The sequence below is a fragment of the Podarcis pityusensis genome (genome assembly GCF_964106645.2).
Source record: "Podarcis pityusensis genome assembly, chromosome: 12".
Classification (NCBI taxonomy): domain Eukaryota; kingdom Metazoa; phylum Chordata; class Lepidosauria; order Squamata; family Lacertidae; genus Podarcis; species Podarcis pityusensis.
The window spans coordinates 17,104,855-17,126,827 of NC_138037.1; the positions used below are offsets into that span (position 1 = coordinate 17,104,855).

Sequence of the window (21,973 nt, forward strand, 5' to 3'; positions counted from 1 at the left end):
AAAATCTTACAAGGACGAGTTAAAAGCAGTCCTGACTGACTTTCAGCCAACCTTTCCCCATGCAAAAAAATTTCCAGTTACAAACCTCAGTTTACAGACTCAGTAACTACAGCCGCTCAAATGCTGGAGAACCTCACAAATGAATGATTTCACAAACAACCTCGGATAGACAAATAACAACATTGTTTACTTGAATCAAGCTCTGGTTTAACAGGTTTCAACTCCTAGCAAAAATTTCCACAAGCAAACTGTCTGTTGGAGCTTCGGATTGCAGGGTGGGTCATGTGATGCCTCAGGTTATATCCACTTTAAAATATCCATCTTTATATGTGAGCCACCGTACTGTGGCAAAACCCAGGATGACTTTGCTTAAGGTTGCAGAGATTTTGCATAAGAATGTTGATAACCAGCTTATTTCTCCCAATGTCATTAAATCAGTAATTGCATTTTCGCCTCTCACCTGTCCTCCAAGGAACTTGGAGCAGTACAGTGGTACCTTGGGTTAAGAACTTATTTTTTTCCGGAGGTCTGTTCTTAACCTGAAACTGTTCTTAACCTGAAGCACCACTTTAGCTAATGGGGCCTCCCGCTGCCGTTGCGCCACTGCTGTGCGATTTCTGTTCTCATCCTGATGAAGCAAAGTTCTTAACCCAAGGTACTATTTCTGGGTTAGTGGAGTCTGTAACCTGAAGCATCTGTAACCTGAAGCATCTGTAACCCAAGGTACCACTGTATACTGTATTAGCCTGAGAAACAGTGACCAGCCCATGATAAACATTATAATTTGGTTAAGTATCCAAAGCATTGGCATAATCATTCACCCTATGAGTTCTGCCATTAATATAGATATTTATCGTGGGGATTAGCTGGAGGCATGAGTACAGCAAGTTCTCTACCAGTGACCTGGGGTAAGACGCAAACATCACTGTCACCAAGGAACCAGTTCAGCAAGATGAGAATGCCTTTTGGATTCAGTAGGAAAGTCCATGTGGCAGGCTGCCATTGCCAACACTTCCATCACTCCTCAACATTGACCACCTGAGTTGGCCTCCCCATTCTGCCTAATGACAGGGGTAGCCTACCCTGTTGAAGAAGCATTTGGTAACAGTGAGTTCCTCTGTAGTGCTACTCGCATCATATTATCCATTAAACTATGGAACATGCTTCCACATATTATTATTATTTTTTCAATTTATATACGGCCCTTCAACTGTGGATCTCAACATAAAAAATACAATATAAAAAACACAAAATACAAAATGAAAATAAGAACAAAAACAAACCGATGATCCTCCAGCAACACATTCAAAAGGGTATCAGATGTGAATCAACCATCCACTTGGACGTCTGTGAAAGTGGATTAGACAAATTCATGGAGGACAAGACTATCAGCAGCTACTAGCTATGAGGACAGTGTTCTTCCTCTGCTGACAGAGGCATCATGCCTCTGAATACCAGTTTCTGGAAACCACAGAGTGTTCCTGTGGTCCTACTTGCAGGCTTCCCACAGATGTCTGGTTGACCACTCTAAGAAGAGGGTGCTGGACTACATGGGCCATTGGCCTGGTCTAGCAGGCTCTTCTAATGTTCTTAGTACAAGAGAACATGTGCATCATAGAACCTTTGGACCTCTGTAGTGTAAGAATGTAATGTTCTCAAGAACACAGCTCATTCTCCTTTGTTTAACATGTTGATCGAGTTACCAGCCATTTATATTAACAACACGGAACAGCTTGATGATGTGATAAGGGATATTGGAGATCTTTCTGTCTTGGCTTATGCTGTTGCTCTTACAGGATTACCTGGATCTCTAAAATGGAGCAGGTTGGGATAACAAAAATATCAATGTGACCAATCCAGAGGATTGGACTAGATGACTGTCATGGTCCCTTCCAACTCTAGAATTCTGTTTCTAAGATGATGAAAAGAACATATGGACGTAATAACGATGATGAAAAAACATATGTACTTTGTGATAGCCGCCAGATGGCAGTAGAAGCCTTTTATATATTTCAAAAAACTCACAGATTTTCTTTTTAGTACTTCTGAAAGCTGTAGGTGAAACATGTAATCTCACTACTTTCCTGCCCAAGAGAGTGAGGTTTTTCCCTCACTGCTCTTGGGGTGGGGGTGGGGGGTTAAGAATGATCAAGAATTAAGTTTTCAGAAAAGTCAGAAACTCACTTGCAGTCTTTTTGCAAGCAGTTTGGAACACTTCTCTCTTTCAGCTTGTATTGAAAAGTGGTTAACTACTCCCTGACTTCCAGGCATGTACACTCTGAGTTTTTGCTTTCTGGAAATTCAAACTTCTTCCTATATATATGAATTCACTGAAATTAACCCACCTCTTACACGCTGATCTGGAAGTAAGCAACACTGAGCACTGTGGTATTTACTTCTGTGTACAAATGCACACACCTGCTCTGCTAAAGGGTAAAGCAGATCTTTGGTCAGCAGATCTGTCAGGCTCCTTTGCTTCCACGATGGAAAATATTTTAGTCATCTGTGGTGAATGCTACTGCAAGGTCTCGCGCTAACTTCGCTGGGGTCCCTCTGAGTCTCTCTCTCTCTCTGGCCCACAGAACTGTTGCTAGGCCTTCCTCCAAATCCCCCTTGTCTTTGCCTGGCTGAAATGTGTCCCTGAATCATACGCACCAGCTTCTAGGGGCTGAGGCACTTTGCCCCCTCCCATTTTATGTTGAGGGAGTTTGTTGTTGTTGTTTTTGTTGTTTAGTCATTTAGTCGTGTCTGACTCTTCGTGACCCCATGGACCAGAGCATGCCAGGCACTCCTGTCTTCCACTGCCTCCTGCAGCTTGGTCAAACTCATGCTGGTAGCTTCGAGAACACTATCCAACCATCTCATCCTCTGTCGTCCCCTTCTTCTTGTGCCCTCAATCTTTCCCAACATCAGGGTCTTTTCCAGGTAGTCTTCTATTCTCATGAGGTGGCCAAAGTATTGGAGTCTCAGCTTCAGGATCTGTCCTTCCAGATCAGAACTGATTTCCTTAAGAATGGATAGGTTTGATCTTCTTGCAGTCCATGGGACTCTCAAGAGTCTCCTCCAGCACCATAATTCAAAAGCATCAATTCTTCGGCAATCAGCCTTCTTTATGGTCCAGCTCTCACTTCCATACATCACTACAGGGAAAATCATAGCTTTAAGGGGTTGAGGGGGTTAGCCCCCTCAATGTTCAGATGGCATTCGGCTCCACTCCCTGGCTCATCGAGATGTCAGGCATATGTTGTCAGGACATTGCGTAGGGCCCATTCAATCATCTTGAGAAGATGGCACCTCTGCCCTGAACTGTGTTAATGCCTCTTTCTTGCCTGGAAGAGAGGTGTGTTTGTGGGGGTTTGTAACTATGAGGATAAATGTGAGTATACTTGTAAGGAGGTTAGGCCCAAGCTAAAGGAGAGATGACCTGTTCGTATCTGAAGAAGTGTGCTTGCACACGAAAGCTCATACCAAGAACTAACTTAGTTGGTCTTAAAGGTGCTACTGGAAGGATTTTTTTATTTTGACTGTTGTATATAGTGTGAGATGTGATCCATGAGAGGCAGTCAAGTACAACATTCATTTTAATGCTAGAGAAGACATGCGAGGGAATGTTTCGTCCAGCCAGTCGAAACTTCCTGTTCCTCCTGGCTGGAGCATCTTCCTTTTGCATGTGATAGAAGGTGGGCATAACCTAACCTGTCCAGGTAACAGAAGGACGAGTCACACAGCACACCTGTCTCTCTTTGCCTTCCTTCTTCGTTTGACCAGCTTCTCACTTGGACTGCTCTGCTAGCTCAGCTAGCAGAAGCACTAGGATTATTCCCCCATATGGGGTAGATCCACATGTACATATTTGTAACTAAGTCTGCCTTCAGGGGTCCATCTGTGAACTGATGTAAGTAAACTTCTTTTATTGACTTTGAATAAGATTGTGGCATCTTTATTCTTTTAAGAGGGATTAAAAGGAATTTACCAGGAACGTACAATTCAATCTGAGACAGATTGAATTGTATAATAGTAAGAAGCTCACATGAGCTTGCAACCAGCTATCTGCTGTGCGTAAATGGGGAATGTAATTCTGCTAAGTAAAGGAACTTGCTAGCGCAAGTTAGGAAGGATATTAATAAACAATATATCCCCTCCTGCCACCCTGAACATTCCCACATATAGTACTATAATAAGCATATTTCTTCTTCAACTCCTCTGATCTGCTCATCATATAAAAAGAGAGCAGGACAGTAGTCTTCTATACAAGGCTTAATAATCATTTCCACTTAACTGCCCACTTTTGCCTCTGGCCATAGCCAACACTGCCATAAGCACCTTGAGGTGCTCTTGGCTCTACCCAGCCCAGTGCTTTGTCTACTTTTAATAGTCCCCCCCCCCCCCTTTTATTAGCTGCTGCCATCAAAATCAGCTGGGTCTTTGTAGGGAGTAGACAACAAATCTTTGGAGATTGGATTAGACCCCAAAACTGGGTGCCCTGCACCTCTTCTCCTCTCAGTTGCTTAATGCCATATTTGTGCATCTGATTATTCCTGTCTAAGTGTAGAACCTCATGTTTGTCCCTACTGAGACTCGATTTTGTTAGTTTTTGCCCAGTTCTCCAATCTGTGAAGGTCATCTTGAATCCTGGCTCTGTCTTCTGAGGTATTAGCTACCCCTCCCAGTTGGGTGTCATCTGCAAATCCAATGGGTGTCCCCTCAATTTCTGCATCCAAGCCATGCCTAAAGATGTTGAACAACAGCAGGCCCAGGGCAGAACCTTGCAGCACCTGACTTGTCCCCCTTTCCCCCCACTCAAAAATACTAACAGTCTGGGAAGCACCTCCTATTCCTGTACTTTTCCTGAAACAGAATAATCTGAGACGAATTAAATTCAAATTATCCTACTTCTGGAAACAACAATTAGGAGACCATTTGCTTCCCTGAATGCACGACACACTAATTTACCATTGCCACATCAGTTAACGTGACAGAACATTGCGCAGAACAGCTGACGTGACGGAACGGTGCTCACATATTATTTTCTAGGAAGCAGAGTGACTTTCCATTTTTATTGTTTCCACATTTTAACCAGCCACAGCAAACTCTGAATTAATTTACGGCACTCATAACTGATTAGCATGCTTATTAACATCCACGAGTTAGCTTTCTATCAATCAAATTGTAATTCAGCGGGAACTGCCCTGTTAAATTCAAATTAAAATGTGAGTCGGAGGCACTCAGCTAGCCTCTCTGGTTTCACGGCAGTCCTCTTCCCTCTACCTACCAGCCACAGAAGCTGCATTAAACTGCCGCAATTTTATGGCTCATTAGTGATGAACAATGTTAGCTCACGGCTGGTGGCTCTCGCTCCACAGGTGTACACAGCCATTACAGCTGTCTCGGGGGAGAGAGGGAGGGAGACTGACATGGTGGAATTGCTCCTTGCTTCTGGAGCAGTTAATCGCATCAGTAAATAAGAGGTGTTTCAGCTCACTAATGGGCAAGTCAAGGGGGATAATTTATGACGTGCTGGGCAGAACTGCAGGGCACGGTGCTCCCTGGGAAATGATGGCAGGATCATGCTTAAAACAACATTAGTGCATAAGCAGGATCTTGACCCTGTTTTTGGTCTGTGCACAGCATAGATTATTAAATGCACTTTGCATTTAATTGATAGATTTAGGAACTCCGCTAATGCAGGGGCGGGTAGCATGCAACCATTTCCTTTTGTACTGCTAGGGTCTCATAGCAGTGAGATGTTGCCCACATCTTCACTGCATCCAACACCAGATATGGGGCTGCAACCAGAGACCCCCAGCTAAGGCAGGGATGCTTGAGGAATTCATGCTTTGCTAATTCCTTTCCGAAATGATTTTGCAACAACTACATAATAAGGACTGGTTTGGCAATAAAATGCATGCAAATCACTTGGAGCAGGTGTTCCAAATGTGTGTGTGTGTGAAAACGTACACACATAAAGGCACTAAGAATTCAGCAATATAAGGCAAACAGTGGCTGGTTAAAATCACCCGAAGGAGTACGTGAACATAAGCAAACTTTTCAGACTATTTCAGGGAGGAAGCTGGGTCCGCTGACTCCCATAAGAACAATAGAGAAGAGGTTATTCTCACTTTCCCTGAGTGGGGAGAGTTCCACAACCAGGGTGATGCTCCTGAGAAGACTCTGCACCACATCCCCACCAATTGCACTTCTCGTGGTGGCGGATCACAGAGCAGGATCTCCAAAGATGTTTTCAGTTAATGGACAAGTTCATGCAGGAGAATGCGAGTCTTTCAAATACCTCGGTCCAAAGCCAAGGGATTTGTAAGTAATAATCCAGCACATTAAATTGGACCCAGGAACAAATCAGAGGCTTGTGCAAATTAAACAAGACCGATAGCCAAAAAAGCAGACCCTAGAAATTATTATGGCAACAGCATTTTGCTGTAGCTGTAGCTTCAAAACACTTTTCAAGGTCAGACCCATGTAGAATGTGGTCTACATGGCATGTCTAATTTTGGTCAAATCTGCTTTCTACAGGAAGGAATGCTCAGCCAAAGTTGAGCAAGGGACTCCTATGAACCTAGGAGCAGTGCTAAATCCAAAGGAACTCCCTAACAGTGAACTTGGCCATTCAGTGGAAGTGCAACCTTGTCCAGAGAAGGATGGACTCTGAAACCTCAGTCAGCACTTCTACTGACCTGTAGTCCTTCAGTCTGGGATTTAAGACTGAATGTGTTAGTCCACACTGAGTCCATCACTATGCTCAGGCCCAGTTCACAAGGTGTGGAATCCACCAAGTTTCTCATATTGCTGTCTTCCCCATTTTGAACTACTAGACAGGTGAGAGTGAAGAAACTTCTACTCCATTTATCCACGGTCTGACCAGGCTGTTGTTGGATTTTTAAAAGTAACGAAAGCAGAACAAAAACAAATTATCTGTAAAAGTCAGTATGAGCAAAAATATCACCCCTCTCTCCCAAAGCCAGTCCTAGACTATGCAAGGGAAGAATCTTATTTCCATCAATTTAGTCAGAAGAAACAGATGGGACTATACAAGAAAACATTCAGTAATGGATATCATGGTAAGATTTAAATTTAACAAGCTTTAGTGGAGGAAACACCACAGTGAGGCATTAAGGACTAACAGGGAGCTAGTTAAAAGTTTGGGGGTGCAAGGGGAGAGAGACATTACTATTCACTACTAAAGCTGACCCTGGAGAGTTATATAAAGCACATTCCTTGGAAAACTGAACAGAGCAGAAGAAACATAGGAACAAACATAGGAAACGTGTATATAATCAGTTCCTGGGTCAAGGAAAAGTACTTGAAGAGTTATAATTTTTTATTTTATTTTATCATGTTATCATTTTATAAACTGCTTTGGGTGGGTGGGTGTGGGTGGGTGGGTGTGTTTGTGTTACAATCAAGCAAAGTACGAATTTAAATAAATAAATGGGAATGTCCTTTGCAGGTGAGTGAGGGGAAGAAGGCTTTGCGGGCCTGTAGCCTAAAGGAGTAAGCAGGGCTTCCTGTCTATGCAGCTTTAAATAAATCTGTTCACATTTGAGTTTACCTGAGTTGCTTGGAGACTGTTGCTCAGAAAAGCAGCTCTGCTGAGCAACAACACTTATATTAAGCCAGATGACTGGTCCATCTATCTCAGTGTTGTCTAGAGTGATTCTGCCATGCTTTCTGTGGATGTTCTGAGTAGTTCAAGTGCCAGGTTTAGAGAGGTGGAAGACAAATGATTCCCACTCATGGCAGAGAGGGCTATTGAGACATACTAGGCATGATCGTGATGCTCAGCATCCACAGTTGGAGGCAGTCGTGCTTCTCAAAAACCAGTTGCTGGAAGAAAACAAGGCTCAAATTCTGATTACAAGTTTCCCAGAGGGTGGCCACTGTGAGAACAGAATACTGGACTAGATGGGACGTTGGCCTGATCCTGCAGGCTCTTTTGATGTTCTTTCTGTCCCCACCTGCCAATCCATTACCTTATAGTTCTCCCACTCGGGACACACAATGGTGTTTATTGTGGAAGGGCATACTGATCTCTCATTATAATTCTTAAATGTTGTTTATAGTGGACATCAGTTCTGACTTCCTTGTTGCAGCCGCCACAGGGGAGACTGCTGGAAAAGCTTCTGAAGCCCTGGTTCAGTTCCTTCTTTCTGATGAATATCTGTGTGAAATTTCAACCGGTCTTAAAAGGCAGGATCCTGATGGAGAAATGCCTCAGCAGTATGCAGCATAATGAAAACCCACAAAATAGTAACACCTTCCCAGGCCTGGCATCAGAATACCACATCTTGGGCAGCTGCCGGAGGTCCAGAACCCCAGCAAATCCCTTTAGCAGAATGCTAAAGAAGTTGAATATTAATTTGGAATTTGTCACTCCATCAGGGCCTTGCAGAGCCAGGCAGAGGCCCGGGCCAGGTAGATAATGTCCCCCCCCCCCCTTTTTTTTTTTTACCCTGGGGATAACTGGAGTCTTATAAATAAGTAAGTATATAAATACTTTTCACAAATGTTATGCTGACAAATGATTTTATTTCGAGGCTTGAACTGTATCTGCATATAGAGACAAAATGGAAAATATAGATAAATATGCTGACTGAGGCCCTCTTTGGAATCAGAGGCCTGGGCCAAGTGGCCCATATGCCCCCCCCCCCCCCCGGTCTGGGCCTGCACTCAGTGCTTCAGAAATGTTATTCTAAAAGTCTTTCTCTTGTTTTATTACAACGTGGGGATCACTTGGAAGCACCCTAGGCCCAAAAGACCCAGGTTTACACAGTTGTCATGGCTACCCTCTTATAGGCAAAGCTGACTCTTTGGACAGAGCACCTGTTTTTAATGCTAAAGGTCGCAGATTCAATCATTGGAATCTCTAGTTAGGCCTGGGAGCGTCCCCTGTCTGAAACCTTGGAGAGCTGCTGCCAGCTTGTGTTGACAATATTGAACTAGGTGGACCAGTAATCTGACTCAGTGGAAGGTGCCTTCCTTCTACTTTTCCAGACCTGGGCAATTTATGCAGAAATGAAATAGTGATGGCCCCGGTGCTTTATGGTCCATTCCAGCTAATCTGAAAAGAAGCGCAACCAGCATTTCCTTGGAGCAGTGCACATAGTGGTTTGAGGGGCATTCTCCTCAACCGGCTCTGAAGTGATGGCCATGTGGAAAGAAGAGAGCAAAAAGAACCAACAACGGGTGTTACCAACTGATAAAAGAGGCCCAGAGTGCTTTCTTCTATGCTACTAGAGTGAGCAACAGAGTTCACTCTTGGTCGTTTGTTATGCAAATGGAAGAATGCTGAAGGAAAAACGGTTGTTGCTGAAGCCAAGATGGTTTAAGTTCTTTGTGATAATCCAGGGACAGAATTGCATGTACACAAACGAATCCGCCAGACCCTTGAAATCATCTACTCTGAGCGTAGGATTAACAGGGAACCAGGACACCATGCTGTTTTCCCTCTCTTCTCCTTTTCTGGAGCGATATGCATATGCTGTCTGTAGCTGCTGCAGATTGACCTTCCAGTGGGCTCTCTCGGTTTCCAGGCCTCTCCTTTGTCTGTTCCTTGTAGCAGTGATAAAACACTGTGGATACAGGAATTGGGACTTCTAGGATTCTTTGAGTGTTAACCTGTGTCGCCACTTTCTGCTTTGTAAGCCTGTAAAAAAACTAAAGGGGACATAGGTAGTCTCACGGCTGACACCATGTAATGTTAACAGAGAATCAAGCCATGCATGTCAGGAGGTAGAGGTAAAATGTAACTAAAGTTAACTAAATGTAACTTGCAAAACAGCCTCCTTCCACAGCACCCATTGGCTCTTGTGCTTATACTACTAACACCACACTAACCAGCTGTGGTTTTGTGTTCCTCCATCACATAGAAACAAACTCCTAGGGACCAAGTTCCCTTTGGCACTCCCCAATAAAGTGTTTGAGGGGGCCACCCCCCACAAAGTGCCATTCAAATGGTGTGTGCACTGCGTCTTGTGATTGATTATGTGGGGTGCTGCTTACCTGCCCCCCCCCATATTTCAAGTTGGCACCCCTGCCCCATCATTTGAAGTTCAGGAATGAAGCACCCAGGCTTTTCTTTGCACCCTAAAGGCAGTGGAGCGCCCTGCTGATGGAACTCAACCTAAATGCATTATAGCGCACTTTTTGACAAGCAGCTAAGACTTTGATTCTTTCTGTTGCCTAACTTTAAGGATGTCTATAACATTGTAAAGTAGCAGTTTCATTTTCTACTGCATTGTGTTTTGCGCTTTCTTTCTTTTTTTTAAGTGTTAGCTACAATGTCTATGCTCTGCTTCTGAATAAAGGTAAAGGGACTCCTGACCATTAGGTCCAGTCGTGGCCGACTCTAGGGTTGCAGCGCTCATCTTGCTTTATTGGCCAAGGGAGCCAGCGTACAGCTTCCGGATCATGTAGCCAGCATGACTAAGCCGCTTCTGGCGAACCAGAGCAGCACACGGAAACGCCGTTTACCTTTCTGCCGGAGCGGTACCTATTTATCTACTTGCACTTTGATGTGCTTTCGAACTGCTAGGTTGGAAGGAGCAGGGACCGAACAACGGGAGCTCACCCCGTCGCGGGGATTTGAACCGCCGACCTTCTGATCAGCAAGTCCTAGGCTCTGTGGTTTAACCCACAGCGCCACCCACGTCCCTGAATAGCCATTGCTAAAAATGGCAATTGTTTTTTGTTGCTTTTATAGTGAACAGCTTTTCATCGTTTGTACACTTTTCTCATTTGTTGGTTGTAACTGTTTTATTCGTTTTGCAATTGCCTTTGGTAAAGGCAGGTAAGAAATCCAATACAAATAAAATAAATAGTCCAGTTGTAGAGCGCAAGCCTTCAAGCCCCTGGTTCAATTTTTGGCATCTCCAGGTGGGGCTGAACCCCTGGAGGACCACTGCCTGTCTGTGCAGACAATACTGAACTAGGTGGACCATTGGCCTTTCTCAGTAGAAGGCATCTCCCTGTGTTCCATGGTGCAGAGTGCAATGCACTCTCTAAGCTTTTAAATATACCGTTTCCACATGGCCTTCCTATGAATTCTGACTGACAGCTTCCACTGATCTTTGCAGAAAACAAGAAACCAGTTCAGCAGGATTGTTATTAGTTGCGCCAAGTGTTACTTTAAAAAAAAAGAAAAGAAAAGAAAATCAACCCAGCAAGTATGAAAAATAGTCTAGGGCAGCCAACTGTGGTTTCCATGTCACTGAAACTTTAGGGAAAGTTTCCCTTTCTTCCCCTGCTGATTTTGTATTTTAATGATAGTTGCCTTTTGCAGTGATGACATTTGCATTTTCTAATGTGAAATAATGAGGGGAAAGGGAGATGGGAGATGAACTGGCTGCCTCTCACCTTCCTCTCCGGAGTGCAAGGGCCAAGCGCATTCCTCGCCATCTGTTTAATTCCATCTCCTGATGCTTGTAAAGAACCTGGCGGCATCAGGCAGATGGAGAAAACCGGCAGGAGCCATCCTTGACTTGTAACAGCCGCCTAATTTGTTCGCCTTGCCAGGAAAGTCCCCAGTGGTCAGATATTTCATATTTAGGGAGAGCTATTAAAAGAGCTCAAGCGAAGCAAGTTCTTCCCAGCATATGTGTGCGAGAGGTGAAGGCTCGGGATACTGCCTGGCTTGAAACTGCAACAAAGCTTCCCAGAGCTGCTTAGCAGAATGTAAGAGCCATCATTGCTGACCTTACCTGGAAGGGCAGTATTGAATCCATTTTAGTGCGAAGCAGGTTTCTTATCAGCAAGTGCCATCTGCTATGGAATTTATTTATCACTGCTCAAAGCACTGAAGAAGACGGAATTAATGGAAAAGGCTTTTCTCTCTATATTTCAACAGTTGATTTGTCTGGCAGCCAAGAGCTTAATGTGGTTTAAGTATATAGCTCATAGGTATGTGGAGGCTTACTAAGTGGTGTTTATGCACTCTGGCTTTCATAATATGTATTGAGAGATGAACCTGTTCAGGACACGCATAAGCACTAATTACAGGTAGGTAGCCGTGTTGGTCTGCCATAGTCAAAACAAAATAAATAAAAAATTCCTTCCAGTAGCACCTTAGAGACCAACTAAGTTTGTTATTGGTATGAGCTTTCGTGTGAGAATTTCTATGAACAATGCCTGTTCCTCTGGCACAAGGGTGGGGAACCTGTGATGTTGCTGGACTACAGCTCCCATCATCTCTGGCCATGTGCCACACAGATTGGGACTGAGGGGAATTGTAGTCTAAGAACATCTGGAGGGCCGCAAGGTCCCTCATCCTTGATTCTATTGCAAGGGTGGGAAATCTGTGGCCTTCCTGATGTTAGAGACATGACCCCTTCATAGCCATACTGAGACTGAGGGAGTACATTATTCTGAGTGGCTGCAGTTCCTAGGATGCTCTTTAAATCATACTGCAGTGTTTTAAAAATAGCCGTGATTTAAGTGGGGCATGTTTAATCAACAGTGGGATGGAGAGCTTTGAATTCTGGTGTACAAGTGAAGCAGGGAGGTTTTGCTCCTTTTGAGGACTTTGGTAGGAGCTGATGATGGGGCTTTGGAAACATGGTCCCTCAAATCTAATGGGAACGTATAAAAGTATCTCAAATTTTTGACAATTGTGAAAGTGCTGTGAATTGGCATTTAGATATCCAGTTTTGGAAGGGATCCAGTGCATAACCACCCACTTCTATGTATCTTCTAAGGCAAGATATGACCTAATTAAAGTTTCCATGGTGGATGCATTTCCTTGATAACATTCTGAACCACAGGGCATTCTTAAAACTATTTTTGCTGTTCATTTTCTTCTTTTTTTTTAATGATATTTATTAAGAATTTTAGAATTACAAAAAAAAAACAAAAAAAGAAAGAGAAAAAAAAACAAAAGAAAAACAAACCACAATCCAACAATACAAATTGATAAAAATCAAAATCAAAAAATAACACAACACAATCAAAAGACAAAAATAAGCCACAAACATTTTAAAAACAAATCCAATATTCTCAAATCCTTAACTGTCATTACCTTCTTTCATTGACCTCCTCACTCCTCCCTTTTTTTGTATCCTAGTTGTTAATTGTCACAGCAAATCCTTTCCATTTTTCATAATATTCTGTCATTACATTACATTAATCTATTTTAATCTTATCTTACTATAAAAGACCTTAAAACTTGAAACTTAGATCTTACTTATACCAATTTCTCATAACCATAATATTCTTACATAATTCTTTAAACATTTTTACTAAAGCCAAATAATTTCGTTCCAACATTTTTCTAGCATTCATCAATTTTATAAAAAAATCCTAATAAATTTTTTTTTCTTCCAATCTTCATCCAGCGTCTCTTCCTCCTGGTCCCGGGTTTTGTCAGTCCTTTCTATCACATCAATCTAGCGCATTAACCTGGTAATCTTATGTCCGAGGCCCTTAAGTCTCTTCCATGTCCCTTCCGCGGCTCTTCTTCATATTTATACCTGTACTTTACTTTGTCTCCTGCTCCTTTCACTCGTGGGAACTCCAACTTAACAGTGTTTTTGACCCTTCTCGACAAACAGCCCCTTTTCCATAGTCCACATTGAACTCCATTTGGTATTTAAAAACATGTTTCAAAGTCCCTCCAGAATTAAGAGCCCCCACAACCCCAAACATCTCACGGCCCATTGCCAGACTTGAAAAGTCCAAACATCCCTGCATAGGGGGGTCTATCCAACCCCCCATTTCCAAACCAAACTTTATCTTTCCAAATCTGGCTTTTTCCAAGTTCATTTGTCAGATCCAAGAACTCATGTTCCTGCTGGGCCACAGCTCCCTCCATCTCTGGCGCCTGAGGTTCAGCAACATCCTCTTCCCTCATCTGTTCTGTCAGAGCACACTCCTGATTTGATTCCTGGGTGGGCTCTATATAGTTTCCCACTACCTGTCCAAAATTTCTGATCGCAGCAGTCATCACGTCCGTCTTCTCATATAGCTGTTCCAGTAGGGCACTTGTTTTGCAGAAAGCACGCACCAGAGCTTCTGAATACATTGTTCTGCAAGGTCAGAAGTCTATTCCCACGATCGTAATCTGTTGCAGCTGCAAGCTCCCCGATTCAAAATTGGTAACAGTTTCACAGGCTCCCTCTAGGGGAAGAACTTCTATTTGTTCTTTTCTTTTAGAAGCAGATCTAACAACAAAGTTTCCTTTTTCAGATATTTTGTCAATATTTGTTCCTTTAAAATGCGAAGGGGAACAATGGAATCACTATGTTTCTCTTCTTTTAACTATCTGTCAAAAACGTTTGTCTCTGGTCAATGAGCTTCAAAGAACGTCAGTCCTGACACCCCGCTCCCAGGATCAAGACGGTGGAAAATTACTTTGCTTTACACTCTCTTCTGCAGGTTTAAACAGTCCGAAAAAAATCCCCCCTCTTCTCCTGCTTCCGAAGGGGGTTCAACAATTTTAAATGATGAAAGTTAATCCTTACAAGCGATTTTCTGAACTCCAGTTTGCCATGTCTTTGCTTTAATCTATCTACAAGAAACGGATGGCTGACTTCCTGTTTAGACCTTCCAGTTTCAGTGCCAAATTGGGATAAATTTCTTAGTCCAATTTTCCTTTCTACTCGCTGGTCATTATTTAAAGTCCAATTGTCTGAAATTTAAGTACTCACGGGTAATTGTTTTAAAAGCCAAATTGTCCCAGGAAAAAGGCAGCGCTCTCCGGCAACGGCTGTGTGGCTTCGCTCCACGGAAGAAGCAGTTGACTCTCAGCACCGCGCCACTTCCCCCTCTTCGCTCCGGAGCCCGTAAGTGGGTTCCTTTACGGGTTGGGGGGGCGCTAAAGGTGCCCGCCGAGTCCCATGGTCACAGGCTTCATCCGCCTGTGATTTTTGAAAGGGTCCCCGCTTCGCCGTAGCGGGAAAGACCCGTTTTCTGTGGAGCTGGTCCCTCCGGATCAGAGGGAATCCACCATTACCGATGGCGCCACCCCGGAAGTCCTATTTTTGCTGTTCATTTTCGAGGGACAGCATAACAATGGATGCTATAAACTTTGGGCTGGGGGGGTCTGTGTTTTGCTTTGTTTTGTTTTGTATTTTAACCAAACATAGTGTGTGTGTATCCTTGGGGGGTCATATTTGTAGCAAAATACATACAATTATAGTCATTCAAAACATGCCAACAGCAGAAGTCAATGTTTTGCACTGTATGTTGTTTCTGTATATGTATTGGAAAGGAATTTGATCAATTTCTCATTTCAGGCGTACTTTCTGAAACAACTCATGACCTGAAATGCAGCCACACTTCCAAAATTGCAGATCTCAAAAAAATTGTATTGCAGTTCTACAGCCAGGTAATGTGTACAACATACATATACTATGGTAAAGTGTGCATTAAAATGCACACGCTAGCTTTGCAAAATTGCATTTATTAGAGAAAATGCATACAAAAATGTGTATATTCAGAGTTTGCATTAAGATACTGATAAATTTTCATGAGGGCTTTTTTTTTTAAATGCAAACTGATGTGGAAATGTGGGGTGCTGAACTTAAGACTGATAAAATGAGAAATGTAGAGAAACCAAAATGTACAGCTTCACCCATCCTTATGTCTGTATTGCTGCCTTCTGGAATAACATCATGGGTGTATACTTAATGCACTGAGCTTCTGTCTCTTAAGGAAATTTGTGCTCTTGAATCTAGGGTGTCAGAAGCTGAAAGAAACTGAGTGGCCCATAGATGAGACCTTTCAGGGCATGGTGAAATGCTGTGCTCAGAACAGCCCTCCTCTTACAATATACTGTGGGCAGGGTCAGATTTAGGTTTGATGGGGCCATAAGCTACTGAAGGTAATGCGGCCCTTTATATGTCTAGCTGTCCTTTGTTGACAACAAATTGTCACTTTTTTCTGTTGAATATATGCTATATGATAATTTATGGACCTAATAGGTATCTAAAGCCATTTGCACATAACAAAATATGTATTTTATCAAAGTAATTGTTGAACTGAAATACAATTAAGTAGAAGTATATTAATAGTGAATTACAATTAAGAAGTATATGGGGGGACAAGAGAGTGGGGCCCTAAGCTATAGCTTGTTTAGCTTATACATAAATCCAGCACTGACTGTGGGTCTCAGGCCAAGATGGTCTCATTTTATAAACTGCACCCTGCACCAAGGACGGGAAACTCAACCTTTCCCGTTGTTGTTGCATAGCTGTCAACTTACAGATTTGAAAATAAGGGACCAGCAGCCTTGAAAATAAGGGACCAGCAGCCAAAATAAGGGACCTGCAGCCTCACCTGTTCCAGGCACTCCAGTCTTCCTATCCTCCTGCAGTGTGGTCAAACTCATGCAGGTAGCTTCGAGAACACTGTTCAACCAAATTTGTAACCAGAGGTTCAACTGAATAGAATCTGAATCACATGCACCACAAGGCCTATGGAGCCTCAACTTAAGATGGCTCCCCGGCCTGGCTTTGCACTGCAAAGTTTGCAGCAGCACATGCAACAAAATGACGTCCAGCATTCAAAAACCCCCTCAGCTTGCATTAACTAGCCACACACAAGGCATGCAAGCTCCACCCCCCAGTCATTCTTAGACTTCTTATTGGGTGAGCAACACAGCCAAGCAACACAGTTGGAGCCTCCCTCCTCCCTGGCCGGCAGGGAGGGAGGGAGAGGAGCTGCTTCCTTTGAAATTTAAGGGACATCATTTAAGGGACATTTAAGGGACATCTATCAATAAGGGACAGCAGCGGGACATGGAGCTGGAATAAGGGACTGTCCCTTCAAATAAGGAACACTTGACAGCTATGTGTTGTTGGGTCCCATCAGCCAGCATGACAAATGATTAGCTGTGGTCCAACAACTTCTAGAAGGTCATAGGTATAGTCATCCCTGCTGGAAAACATAGTGCTTGATCTTCCATCTTCTCTGTACAGATTGTGCTTTGCAATTGTGGGGCTCAGTTCTAGATGTAAAAGAGATGTGAGCCCAGGGCATACTTAGGAATGTAGTACAAAGCTTCCTCATACTGAATCAGGCCATTTAGCTTAGTTCTGACTTTGTACTGACTTGCAGTGGCCCTCTGGGATATCTAATATAGGAGTCTTTCTCAAATGTACCAGGAGATGATGGAGATTGAGATGCTGGAGACCTTTCAGATGGAAAACATGTGCTCCACCCACTGAGCTGGGAACATATTCACTCTTCTAGAAAAGTGGTTGTCTCTCCAGTGAAAACATTATCCACATTTCATACTATGGAATGATGTTGTAATACCTCATCAAGCCAGAAGCAAGAAAACAGGTCAACTGAAAGGACTGCCAAAATTCCATGACATTAATGTTGCTTTCCAAGACGTGTAAGATTAATCTTGTATAGATCTGCCAATTGGCCATAATGAAAATATGTGTAAAGAGAAATGCATGTTATATTGGAAGAGGCACTGAATGAGTGAAATTTCCAGATTCCTCTTAACAGGAAGATTACCTTCCCCCTTGCCCTATAAATTCAGTACATTTTGTCAGGCAAACAGGGATAATATATGAATGTTAGTAAGTGGGTGGCTGCTTATATAAACTGGGTACACATCTGTGCATTGATGCTCAGCATTTTCCGTACAGAACCATTGGATTGAATTCTGGGAAGTGGGGTAAAAGGGGACTTCCCCCAGCAAATTTGAGGGACAGGATGTGAAATTTGGGGACAAAATGCGCCTCTGCTCTCACCCTATTCTTCAACCTCTTTATGGTGGTTGCAACATCCTCTTCCTCCAGTTTGTCATTATATGATGACATGGTGCTGTTCTGACAAGGGCTTTGGGGAGAAGGGGGAGAGACAGATCTGTGCTCACCCTTTTCCCCCACAATTCCCCACCAGAGCATTGCCACATCATGATGTAACATGAAACTTGGTGAGTGAGGCGTGGAGATGCCAGGAATAACTTCCACAGGCAGTATGAGGGCACTGGTGATTTTATCCGCTGCCATCCCAAATTTTGATTCCCTTAAAAAAATAACTCCAAATCGGCCCTGATTTTGAAGTCCACCAATGGGGCAATGAAATGGAGGAGGGGGGGAGAGAGACTTTTCTCAGCCTTTGTGTACATACTTTTTGTGCAAAGAGGCACCAGGTGAGATTTTTTTTTATTTTATTTTTTGCCTCCATCTGCCAAACTGCAGACAATATTTAAATGGTTGGGGCATGTTCCATGTAGGTTCCCTAGCTCTGAATTACAGTCCCTTCCACTTATTTATTTATTTTAAAAATATGTCTATAACACAATTTCATTAAATAGAATAAAAATCAAAGTAGTTTACAACAATTACAGTGCCCCCCCCCCCACAAAACTACAGAGAAATTAAAGCATATCACCAGCTAACTAGTATGGAAAATAATTTTATTAAAGGGTGGTGGCAAATAAAAGTTTTCAGCGAACATTTGAAATTTAATACAGAAGGTGCCTGCTGAATCTCTTCGGGAAGAGTAATGGGTCAATAAAGTTCAGTTATTCTTTCGCGTTGATGTCAAATGAGCCTCACCAGTTCAGGGGACACTGAGTGATGCTATTGCAGATGATATTGCTGATCAAGCTAGGATATAAGGGTTCAGGCTTGTACCCTAAGGTACCCTGCTTTGAAAATTCAAGGCTTTGAAAATTAATACAAGGACCTGACTCAGTAGTAGATGGGCAGCTAGTACAAACGTTGGTGTTAAAATTGGTGTCCCATATTGGTGGCTGTGCGTCCCCAACAGCAGTGTAGCCTCCACATTCTGCACCAGGCCCCAAGGCAGGCCCACATAGAGCATGTTGCAGCAATCCAGCCTCAAAGTTTCCAAGACATGGACATCAGTAGTCAAACCTAAGGACAAACCATGGTAGATGCTATAGCAAAAAATGCCCAAGGGATGCATGCTGTTGCAATGCATACATAGGCTGAGTGGGCAGCAACTCTGCCTGATGAATTACCAGACCCTCCAAGTGTCCCTATTTTCCAGAGTTATCCCTGATTTAGAGAAGCTGTCTTGGTTTTTATTTGATCTCGGAATGTCCTGCTATGTCCCTATTTTGATTGGATACATTTGAGAGTATGGCGTTATTCAACTCCTGAGATGTCTGAGGGCAATCCTGTATCGGGAAGGTTTTTTTAAAAAAGTTTAATGTTTTATTATGTTTTTAAATACAGTGGAACCTTGGTTCTCGAATGGCTTAGTTGACAAACAAATAGGCTCCTGAACGCTGAAAACTCAGAAGTAAATGGAAGCAAGAAGAATTAACAACGATGGAAGAATGGAGGATTAAATTAATGGACTATGCGGAACTTGATAAACGGGAAGGATCCGAAACCGGTGGGACCAGAAGTTTACCGAGGACTGGAGTAAATTTACGCATTATTTGAAAAGTATTTGCAATGACCAGACGACGTTTGTAGGTTTGCAAGAAGCTCTGTGAGGAATAATATTAGAAATATTGCAAAAATGAAGGAGGAGATGGGATATGGTAAAAACATAAAGGCAATATTAAGTTAGGAAATGCGTAAGAACTGAATAAGACGGAGATTTATCAGAGGTGCTGATGGAAGTCCAATAAGAATGTATTTGTGATAAATTGTGTGGTATGTTTTATAATTTTGTATTTTAAAACATATATATATATATATATATATATATATATATATATATATAACTCAGAAGTAAGTGTTCTGGTTTTCAAACATTTTTCAGAAGCCAAACAGCCAATGTGGTTGTCGGCTATTGTTTCCGGGGCGCCTGCACCAATCGGAAGTCATGCCTTGGTTTTCGAAAGTTTCAGGAGTTGAACGGACTTCCAGAACGGATTAAGTTCAAGAACCAAGGTACCACTGTATGTTGGAAACTGACCAGAGTGGCTGGGGCAACCCAGTAAAATATGTAAAATTAGTAAAATTATCATTATGGAATGGAACGTCCCTATTTTCATGGGAGAAATGTTGGAGGGTCTGAATTACTGCCAGTAGCCAAGGCCAGTTTCAGGTGTGAGGTGGGTCCTCATGGGCTTCCCAGCGGGCATCTCATAACCTGGTGCCCCCAAGAGAGCACTGGAACCCCCAAGATTAAAAAGGTAAAGGTAAAGGACCCCTGACAGTTAAGTCCAGTCGCAAACGACTCTGGGGTTGCGGCGCTCATCTCACTTTACTGGCCAAGGGAGCCGGCGTTTGTCCACAGACAGTTTTTCCAGGTCATATGTCCAGCATGACTAAGCCGCTTCAGGCGAAACTGATTAACAAGGTGGCAAAAATGGTGACACTATTTCTATATGCTCCCCACCCTCCTGAAAATCAGTAAACATAATAGAAAATACTCATTTTAGGGAAATGTATGCTTTGTATCATGAATTATTCGGCGGACTCACAGAAAATATGAGTGCCTCAAACTGTTGAGAAAGGTTCTGCCTTCACAGGATGATGAAGCAGTAGAGCTTGCTGTCAAACAGCACTTTTGCCCCCATGATGCTCTGCTCTCCAGTAACATTTGCTGAACTTTAGCACAGATAAACATCAAACCGGAGTACCTCAGAGGGAAAGAGGAGCAGAGCCCTGGATGGGTTTTCTGCTCAGCAAATATCCCGAGGTGTCAGTGGAGTGGATTGTTTTGAGCAAAAAGAGCAAAATTATTCCAAGTAAAATACTGGAAAGGAGAAGAGATTTAGTAAGAGTTTGGCATAAGATGTCTTGTGGGGGAAGGGGAAGGGGGAGAGTCACCGTCTTAAGTTTGCACAAGGTTTTCCGTGGCGTTATATTGCATGTCAGTAACTTTGTTACCCTGGACCTTGGGGTATTCCTCTCAAGGCCAATGATATTCCTGTGGCTAAAAACCCCAACCAAATGCAGAGTTAACTAGAAGAACGTAAATAATACAGACAGTGATGTGAATCTGGAAGCCCTTTGTGTAGAGTTATTGATGGATAGTTTTTCCCGAATGGGCATACATTTTTCAATAAAATATACCTTGACTGTATTAGTCTGCAGGCAGCATGAATAATGTTAAAGCATACCCTAAGAATATAATATGTCCTTTACATTTGCTAGTAGCATCTTCCTAGTTTATTTTTCTTCTCACTTTCACTTTTTTTAAAAGGGAGGGAGCTGTCAGAAGAAAATGTTACCGCCACTGTTGTTTTTGTTGACAGCCATTTGCAAATCTGGCGTGCTTAATTAAAGGATTTATCTCATCTTTCATCACAGAAACCTGATTAATGGATGAAAAGTGAGGCTGAAAGAGAGAGCAAGCTGTCCAGGGTTACCCAGTTAGGGTTGATTCAAATGCTCATAACAGCACATGTTACAGTAGGTTAGATCCAGACTTGGTTATGCTTAAAGAAGGCCACTGAAATCAATGGGACATGAGTTACACATGTCAGGGCTTTTTTTTTTTCAGCCGGATGTTACAGGAACTTTTGCCATTATAAGAGAACAAGGCAGGCATTCATAGTGAGTTCTGACACCTCTTTTTCTAGAAAAATAGCACTGCACATGACTGACTTAAGTCCCAAGTGTGGCCCACGATGCAATCCTAACACCTGTCTAGGAGCAGCAGGGCTGAATGGGGCAGTAGAGCCATCGCCTCATCTGAAACTCTAATGTTGTCATAATTTCCCAGTGATTTTCATGCTCATGCCACTGTCACTCGCATGATGAAATTTAAACTGGTTCCCCCAGATACAGTTCTTTCCCAACATTTAAAATTCAGCATGGCATGGTGGTATGTTCATGAAAAAGCCACATTTCTATAATGCCTCATCATAATAGGAAACTTAGAAATCAGGGCAGCGAACTAACTAACCCCATGTCTGAATGCAGTCTTATTCCCAAATAAATATCTTTAGGATCTGATTACTTCTCCACCCCACTCCCTGATATGGTTGGCTTAAAGACAAATACTTCAGCTTCACTGGGCCAAGGATCAGATTACCCCATTCAGTTCCCCCCACATGCCCATAAACAAAGTAGAC

General features: G+C 42.8%; 1 long non-coding RNA gene across 1 annotated transcript in view; it reads left to right on the plus strand.

Moving 5' to 3' along the window:
- LOC308458982 overlaps positions 1–19,501 on the plus strand; it is a 28,473-nt gene extending 8,972 nt beyond the window's left edge. Inside the window, exon 3 of the long non-coding RNA XR_013977803.1 lies at positions 19,170–19,501. This is a non-coding gene — a long non-coding RNA (uncharacterized lncRNA). The remainder of the gene's footprint in view (positions 1–19,169) is intronic.
- The last annotated feature ends 2,472 nt before the right edge of the window (positions 19,502–21,973 follow it).